This window comes from Medicago truncatula, chromosome 2 (genome assembly GCF_003473485.1).
Source record: "Medicago truncatula cultivar Jemalong A17 chromosome 2, MtrunA17r5.0-ANR, whole genome shotgun sequence".
Lineage (NCBI taxonomy): Eukaryota > Viridiplantae > Streptophyta > Magnoliopsida > Fabales > Fabaceae > Medicago > Medicago truncatula.
In genome coordinates this window covers 22,492,994-22,502,710 of record NC_053043.1, presented here as the reverse complement: position 1 = coordinate 22,502,710, position 9,717 = coordinate 22,492,994, and the positions used below count along the sequence as shown (strand labels likewise).

General features: G+C 34.5%; 1 non-coding gene across 1 annotated transcript; it reads right to left on the bottom strand.

Moving 5' to 3' along the window:
• Nucleotides 1–862: 862 nt before the first annotated feature.
• Nucleotides 863–968, bottom strand: LOC112416122 (small nucleolar RNA R71). The gene has a single exon (XR_003006437.1). It is a non-coding gene; the product is annotated as a small nucleolar RNA R71 (small nucleolar RNA).
• Nucleotides 969–9,717: the final 8,749 nt, after the last annotated feature.

Below are 9,717 nucleotides of genomic sequence, written 5' to 3'. Positions count from 1 at the left end.
GCTTCTTCTAGTAATTAAATCAGCAAAATAGGTTTGATTGCTGGAAGAAAACTCTCACTGGACTAAAAGAAAAACTGAGGGGGTAAAGGGAAATCGGTCTTTAGAAATTAGTTCTAACATAAGGTTCTAGGTTTAAGGTTTTGGAAAGTGAAGGATTTGTCATTATGATGAACCAATAATCCCAATGCTCTTTTTATTATTATATTCTCTTTCAACCGTTTGAAAACCCCAACTTTGCAACTAAATTCTCTTCTATTCATCAACTAAAGTTAATTGAATTGAACAACTCCCTGTCGGAACGATACTCTTTTTTTACTATTTCGGTAAGACCGTGCACTTGAAGTTTTATCACATCAAGTTTTTGGCGCCGCTGCCGGGTAGTTAACTAATTTGATTAATTTTTCTTAGTGATTGGAATCTTTTCTTTTCCCTTTTCCCTTTTTATTCTTTCTTTCTTTTACAATTAACTTCTTGGGGGGCATAAAATAATAATGACATGGCAGAGGAACGCACTCTTAAAGAGTATGCAATCCCATCTACGGATGAGCCACATGCTATTATTATCTACCTAACGGTTGAAGGTAATGACTTTAAAATAAAACCTGCACTACTTAGTTTGGTGCAGCAAAACCAAGATTCTGGATCACCCACTGAGGACCCAAATCTGCATATTTCAACCTTTTGGCGACTCAGTGTAACTCATAAATCAGACCAAGAGGCCGTTAGGCTACATCTCTTCCCTTTTTCTTTAAAGGATAGAGCTAGCAGTTGGTTTAATTCTTTAAAAGCTGGCTCTATCACTTCATGGGATCAATTTAGGCGAGAATTCCTTTGCCGATTCTTTCCCCCGTCTAAAACCGCCCAACTGAGGGCAAAGCTTTATCAATTCACTCAAGAAGACGAAGAATCTCTTTACGATGCGTGGGAGATTTTAAAGAAATGCTTAGACTTTGTCCCCATCATGGTTTGGAGAAGTGGTTGATTATCCACACCTTTTACAATGGTTTAACACATAACACAAAAACAATTGTTGATGCAGCTGCAGGTGGTGCCCTAATGAACAAGGATTTCACAACAGCTTATACCTTAATTGAAGACACGGCTCTAAACCTCTTTCAGTGGACTGTCTTCAATTCTTCACCCTCTTCAAAAGAGGTTGGTATAAACAAAATCTCTTCCTTTGACCATCTATCTACCAAGGTGGATGAACTATCTCAAAAATTTGATAAGATGAATGCTTGTGTTGTCACACTTGCTTGTATTTCACCTCCATGTGGAGCATGTGGTATATCTGGTCATTCTAGCATTGAATGTAAGCTAGGTAGTGTTGAGAAACCGAATTTTATACAAAATAACCAAGGGATAAGTTTTAACCAAAATTTTCATAAAAATCTCTTTGGTCAATAAACAACACTACCTGGAAATGCAAACAACCAAAGAGTCATTCAAAAGTCTAACCTTGAACTTTTAATGGAAAATTATTTTTCTTAAACAATCTGAACAGCTCCAAGAGCTTAAGGTTCAAACTAGAATTTTGAACGACTCTCTTGCTACACTTACATCAAAGGTAGACACCATCTTCTCTCACAACAAAATTTGAGAGACTCAATTCTCCCAAGTTGTCCAAAAAGTCAGCCAACCTAAAACTGACAAAATGAATGATGTTACACTTAGGAGTGGTAGGCCACTAGAGAACCCCATAGGAAGAGCCAAACCCAATGAAATTGAGAAAGAGATTAGCGAGCCACAAGTTGAGGAAACTAGGGTAGAAAGAGGAAAACCACAAGGTGAGGAAACTACACCACCTCCTTTATAATCGAAGATTCCTTTCCCACAAAGGTTTGCCAAGTCTAAGCTAGATGAGCAATTTAAAAAGTTTATTGAAATGATGAATAAAATCTACATTGATGTGCTTTTCACCGAAGTCTTAACTCAAATGCCTACCTATACTAAATTTTTTAAAGAAAAACTTTATAAAAAAAGGAAAATTGAGGAGTGTGAGACAGTTAACCTTGCAGAAGAGTGTAGTGCCACCATCCAAAATAAGTTGCCACCTAAGCTTAAAGACCTAGGAAATTTTTCCATACCCTGTGTCATAGGGTCCGAAATGATAAAAAAAGCAATGTGTGACTTAGGAGCTAGTGTCAGTTTGATGATGTTATCTCTTTATGAAAGGTTGGGAACAGGGGAACTTAAGTCAACAAGGATGACCTTACAATTAGAAGACCGCTCCATTAAGTACGCAGCTGGAATTATAGAGGATGTCCCGGTCAAGGTAGGAGAGGTATACATCCCCGCGGATTTTGTTGTGATGGAAATGGAGGAAGACAACCAAGTACCAATTCTTTTGGGAAGACCCTTCCTTGCTACTGCAGGAGCCATAATTGATGTTAAGCATGGTAAGTTGGCATTTAATGTTGGTAAGGAAACTGTTCAATTTGAACTTGCTAAATTAATGAAAAGTCCTTCCATAAAGGACTCTTGCTGCATCATAGATATAATCGACTATTGTGTGAAAGAATGCTATTTAGCATCAACTAAACATGATGGTTCGGAGATATGCTTGTTAAATAGTGCAGGAACAAAGCTAGAAGGAGATGCCCAAGCTTACAAAGAGCTATTGGATGAAAATCCTTCCGTGGAAGACTTGGATGTAGAAGAGTTAGTAGAAGAGGAACCAACTCCTCCACCCAAAGAAGCACCAAAAGTTGAGCTTAAACCGCTCCCACCGAATCTAAGATATGAATTCTTAGGCCCTTACTCAACTTACCCTGTCATTATAAATGCAAGCCTAAATGAGTTTGAAACTAAAAAATTACTTTATGTCCTCAAGAAATACCCTAAAGCTATAAGGTACACCATCAATGAGATTAAAGGAATAAACCCCTCATTGTGTACACATAGGATACTACTTGAGGAGGACTATAAGCCCTCCATTGAACAACAAAGAAGGTTAATTCCTAATATGAAGGAAGTTGTGAAAAAAGAAGTTTTAAAACTCTTAGATGCAGGTATTATTTATCCAATTTCTGATTCTAAATGGGTTAGCCCCGTTCAAGTAGTACCTAAAAAGGGTTGTCTCACAGGTATTAAAAACGATAAAAATGAATCCATTGCTACTAGAATTGTCACTGGTTGGAGAGCTATAGAATAATGGCTACACTAGTGGATTTCCTTACTGGCTTGGTAGCCTCCAGAGTAGGTGTGTTTGTCACCGAACTGGGTTAACAAACTCACTGTTGTTCTTAAATTTCCTGTCATTTACTTTCTTGTTTTTATTTCTGTTTATCTCGCGATGTTGAAGCATTGAATGAAACATTACAAATGCTTAAACATCGTACATAACATATTAAAACAAGTGCGCTAGAATTTCAGTTTACATACGTTCTGTGTAACGCCCTACTTCTATTAAAGTGATAAAACACGTGAATAATACAAATATTCAAGAAATAGACGTCACGTCTTCAATAATCCTCAAATCATGCATATTAAAAATTTCTCAAAAACATCGTAGCGGATACATAGCATACATCTCCAAACAATCATGTCATATACATCATAAATACATCACCGAATAAATCTCCAATTTCAACACATGAGTAAAATCTCAACGACATAATCAATAAAATAAAAAGAGAATCCAACCCTAACATTATTCACCAATACAAATGAATTCACAACAATCACAAGTATGAAATTCATCAATCATTGAACACATAAGCAATTAGGATTCATGCCAAATTATGCTATGCGCCTAGACACGACTCCTACAGCATGTGGTACCATCACCAACAAGGTTGTCACCACCGATGCAAAAAAAAAAAAAACATCATAATCATCGTCATTGTGGATATAAAATATCACGTTCTTGACATTTTTCAAAAGTTTGAGGTATGATTCATCAAACCATGTTCAAATAAATACAATTGATGTTTGCATAGGTTTAGAAAGCTTAATTACATTTAATTACATCAAAAGAATCAGTTTGGAATGCCTCAGATCGACCCCAAAGTCCCTAAATATATACAGAGGGGATTCGAAGAATCCTAACTACTGTTTACTTTTCTGCAACCAAAATAGGTAAACTTGCTCTGTTGCAAACAGATAAAAATTGCAACCTAACTTTTATACCATCAACTTACAAAAATAAGTAACGTGAATTGTTTGGACGAAACGACAATTCCATACGATATTCTATTTATCATTTTATTACTCAGTAAACGATTTGGTACACTTGTCATATAACTCAATCCATTCCTCAACAAGATCTTACAGCGCACGTTGATGTGCAACATAAATTATCAGATACAAAAATTCTGTAAGAGTTTGTAGTGAACGTTAATGAGCAACATGATACATCATTAGATTTTTCTCATCAAGAGCTTGTAGTGCACGCTGGCGTGCAAGATGCCCGCTCATCAAATTTGGCAACTCAATCTCTCTTTGAGGAGATCTAATGCCAGAGACTCTGATGGTTAATCATAATCCTACAACAGAGAAACATAGAAATCCATTGTTACAGAAGGAAGTCGAGTTGCTTATGCGAATTTGTGATATGCAAGAAAATGGAGTTGAACCTCCTTCATGCCTTATTTTTCAAAGAAACAAAAACAACAACTCAAGAGATGTATATAGAACCCGTTCTAAGGGTGCACCATCCTCTACTCCTCAATGATATTTTTGGATTGCTTGCCCGTCATGAGCATACAATCCAAGGGTCTATGTGGTGGACTACTTTATCTTCTTTTATTATAGATGATTTCTTCAAGGACCGATGTGGTTTTCCTACTTTTCGATTTCCTTAGTTTCTTTTTCTTTTGTTCTGTATTTTAGTGTCAGGTCTGGTCCCCCCTCTTGTATATAATGTTCCTTTTTTTTAATAATGTTTATTATATGAGACGGGCGATATGGGGGTTTCAGAGAGGTGCCAACTTAGTTGACATGTCTTTGTTTTTCCCGAATGTATGTCCACCTCTTGATTCAACTAAAAAAAGTATATTAAAAATAACTCATTTTAAGAAATTCTTTAGTAACACACATTTGTCTAGTGAATGATTTTTGTTATAAATTATCATATTCTTAATTTTACTTAGAAGATATTAAAAAAACAGAGATTAACTAATTGATTAGTGACTAATAGTTGACTCACGTATGAACTGTACCCCACAATGCCACTGTTTCGTGACTCATTTAGAAAGAAACAAAAAACATGAAAAAATGAAGTAGGAAAAACTTATAATTGATGTATTATAATTATATTTTTTATGTCAAAGATATTGAATTTTTTTTTATTTTTTTAAGAAATTCTCTAGCAACACACATTTGTTCCGTGAATGATTTTTATAATAAATTATAATTAGTATATCATATATATTCTCATTTTATTTAGAATATATAAATAAAATTAACGAATTGATTACTGACAAATTGTTGTCATGTGTATGAGTTGTATGCTTAAAAATCAGTCCTTAGCGACTTATTTATAAATAAATACCATGAAAATAATCTAATGTAAAAATTATAATTGTTGTATTATAATTATTTTATCTTTAGTGGCGTATATCAGTTTCATGGCTAAATTTTATAATAATTATATTTAGTATATATCTTATAAATACTATCATTTTTATTTAGAAGCTATTTTTTTTTTTGAAGGAAGAAGCTATTAAAAAATAAAATTTAATTAATTGATTATTGACGAATGATTATATTATTCATGAATTGTAACATAAGACAGTATTATTTAATGACCCATTTACAAAAAATTAACGTAAAAAAAAATATTTAAGTACAATACCAAAAAGAAGATGAAATTGACAAATGTCAACTTGCCACTTTTTTAGAATGAATGAGAATAAGTTTATTTTTCTTGAAAAAAGAAGAAGAGATTTTTCTTAAAAAAATATAGAAGACAAGTGTCAAATTTAAAGTAATGGGGTTTTAGTAGTTTTGCTAGTAAATTGTTTTCCGAAGTCTATATATTAGATAGTTAGTGTTAACAAACATATATGCTAATTTAATATTCAGGTCCGTTCGGATAAGTCTTATTTTGAGCTTATGTAAAATAGATTATGCAAATAAATTAACTTTTATGTTTATTTATAAATTTTTATTAAAGAAAATTGTATATTTATAACCAATTTTTTCAAAAACTATATTGACCAGGTTACAAATAATAGAAAAAAGCTTGTTTATTTTGATAAGTTGTTTTACATATATTCAAAGTAAGTCTTATCCAAACAGACCTTTAATAATCTATAAACTAGACTTAGCTCAACTATTTAAGGTAAAGGATGACAAGTTTAAGGTCTTGAGTTCATCCCTTGATAAAGAAAAAAAAAAAAACTCTTAATGTTACAAACAGCGTTTTTTTTCCTCCACGACTTTTAACAAAATAATATTTTTTTTGACTGGATCAAAATAATAATTGGTCTTCTATACACCCTAATTTACGGTGACTATGTTGTGTGTGTGTATATATATACCCACAAAAACTACTACCTCCGCACTAAAGCTGGTATACACGCTAATTATTTGTGTCATTCCGGTGGTCATAGACAAAAAGGCTGGAAAAATGTCTTATTATAACTTATCCGTGTTAGTTTTGTTTCTTGCAGTTAACACTATCATCACCAATATTGCAGGAAATCCAAAGCATCAAATACACGCGCAACCCGTTGGGCCGATCATTAACCGGTCACCAACAATTGATCCAGAAACATCCGTTGGTCTCAATTACAGTCCATCCAGCGGTATCCGCAACCGGAGACCTAGACACAGAAAGCTATCGAGCAGTCCTATACTTCCAGCTCCTCCTCATAACCTTCCAAAGCCACCAATATTGCAGCCTTCAGAGCCTCCTGAACCGCCTAGCTAGCCTCATTAAATAAGAACGTGCCACGGTCGGTCCAGTCCTGCTAATTTATGTAGAAGCACAACATCTTACTCCCTCTGTTCTCATATAAAAGAAAATGTTTTTTTTTTTTATAGATTCATTGAATAATTAATATATATGTTTTACAATATAGATCAAATACATTACCTATTCAATGAACATAAAAAAAGAATCTTTTATTATATTTGAGAGCGAAGGGATTATTTATGGTTTTATTAGGTTCCTAAGATTTACTTTCTTGTATGTGGGCTGAATGCCCTGGTTGTATGTGGGCTGGATATTTGATCTTTATTCCCGCCTATAAAGTATAAATCTTTCTCGAATTAGGCGTATTTCGATGTTAGATTCATGTTGGTGTCCAACACTAACACGAGTCGGTACCTGTGCTTCACAGATTCTTTTAGCTTTTAAATATTATGTTTATATAGGTGTGAATATCAAATGTCTATCTGGGTGTTTGTATAATCTACGCTCCATGTACATTTCTATCATGTTTATTTGTGTAAGAGATTTGATTGTAATTTTGGTTCCTATTATAGATTGTTAAAAAATTAGTACTCTCCAATTTTGAAATCTGCAATATTTTGATATTTTAAAGTTTCCAAAATATAACATTTTCTCCGGTATAAAATTGAGGCAAAACTTTTGTGACGTGGCAATTCAGAGTATGTCGTGGCTTAACGTTATTGGATCAAAATTATTGAACGTAATTAATTAAAAAAAATCATTATATTTTTTTAAAACAGCACAAATATATTCCAATAGAAAAAGAACAAATACAGAATGTCACCAATTATCAATGTCAGTTAATCATCAAACCCAATACTTATACTTCCCGAGAAAGCAATAAAACATACACCAAAGTTGGTTGTCGACTGTTTGAACTATTTGAAAGGACGTGAATAGTCGTAATTTCCACAAATAGATAGAGATCAATCATGTGAAATTCTCTTCTTTGGTTATAAATAGTGGTAACTTAACATTTGATTTTCATCACTTCTGGATGAATCCCATTTGTGGTTGTGGCCCCTTGTTGGTTGTATGTAACTCTTGCAACTCTTTTTGAGTCCTAATCTTTCACATCTTCTACCTGCATGGAGTTCCGTTGTTTACTATATTCCAATTTTTCTTAAAAACAAAATTTTGGTTACATGCTCCACTGAGTAATATGATAATCGAAATTGTTCATCTTTGATTTAATCCAAAACCATGATATATATATTTTTTTCGGTTTTTTACCATCATGGAAATTATACATGGGTCCCATCCTACTATCCAAGTCACAGCCAGACACGTGCCCGCCACGAAGAGGGATACCCAGCACCTGCCAGGTGAACAAGAACTTGAGATTAGCCATATGGGCTTGATGGGTGATCTATTAGCCCATTAGCTCAGGGTCTTAGGGCCCAAGTTTCATCTTACGTGGTCCACACCCTTGATGTCGTGAATCAAGGAGAAAAAAGGTGCCGAATGGGCCGAAAAAGAAGGGATCATGGGGATTAAGTCAATCCAATTTCTCCTAGGTTTCTCACCTTATAAATAGTACTAGTGTATCCCTAATACACCTCATGACCTAAACACACGCCTTGAATGTGAGAAAAACACAAGAAGAGATGTTGAATTGTGTTAGATTTTTCTTATTTTTAACAAACTCCAAAGCAAATAAAAAAGTTCAGAATCCTAGTCAACAATTTTAAGAGTTAAATGCAGCGAATAAAAGAGAGAGAGAGAGAGAGAGAGAGAGAGAGAGAGACAAAGCTTTGGGGTTTCTCTTCCATAATCCGGAAGTAATCCAGTTTCCTTGTCACTTACAAGAGAGTTTTCAAAATAATCACAAAGCTTCAGCAAAGGGAATTTTAATGCAAATCTTCTAAAGTATGTTAATAAATTTATTGAATTGAGCCTGCAAGTAAAGCTTAGCAAGCCTTAGTGGGGAAGGAGTTTTGGTCTTATCAAGTGGTTTCTCACTTTCTATCACATCATTCTCACCTAGAAGCTTAACACTCTCTCCCTTGGTATTTTTAGCTTTAGCAACAGTCTCTTCTAACTTACTACCCCCAAAAGAAATAGTATTGACATGAGCTTTGGGGTTGGCTTCGGTTTGACCAGGAAAGACTCCCGATGTTTGAGAAGAGGTGGCCACTTGGGAGATTTGGGTCTCAAGCATTTTAGTGTGTGTGGCGATAGAATCGACCTTGGTATTGAGTTTGGAGAGAGAATCATTCAGATATTCCGTTTGGTTTTTGAGCTCTTGAAGTTGTTTATTTTGGCTCATCATACAATTTTCCAACAAAATTTCCAAACTTGATTTCTGAGCAACCCTCTGGTTGTTTGTATAGCCAGGTGGTGCTACTTGTCCATAGGAACCTTGAGGATTTTTATAACAGTTTTGGTTTGGCATCGTTCCTTGGTTGTATTGAGCGTAGTTCATTTGCTCAATACCATTAGCAGCACTACCTAACTTAAAATCAACATCAATATAACCAAATATACCACAAATTTCACAAGGAGGAGATGTAGGAGTAGGTGTGACAGCACTAACATTAAGTTTTTTAAATCTTTGGGTTAATACATCAACCTTAGCAGAATGGTGATCATAGGCAGAGACTTCGTACATACCTGCCTCTTTTTAAGAGAGTGTAGAGGCGGTGATGGCTCTCTCGTTGGTCCATTGATAGTGATTCTGAGTCATGTCTTCAATCAAAGCGTAAGCTTCTGCATAGTTCTTGTTTATTAGAGCTCCACCTGCAGTTGCATCAACATATATCTTAGTGGTATATGATAAGCCATTATAAAAAGTTTGGACTATGAGCCACTTCTCT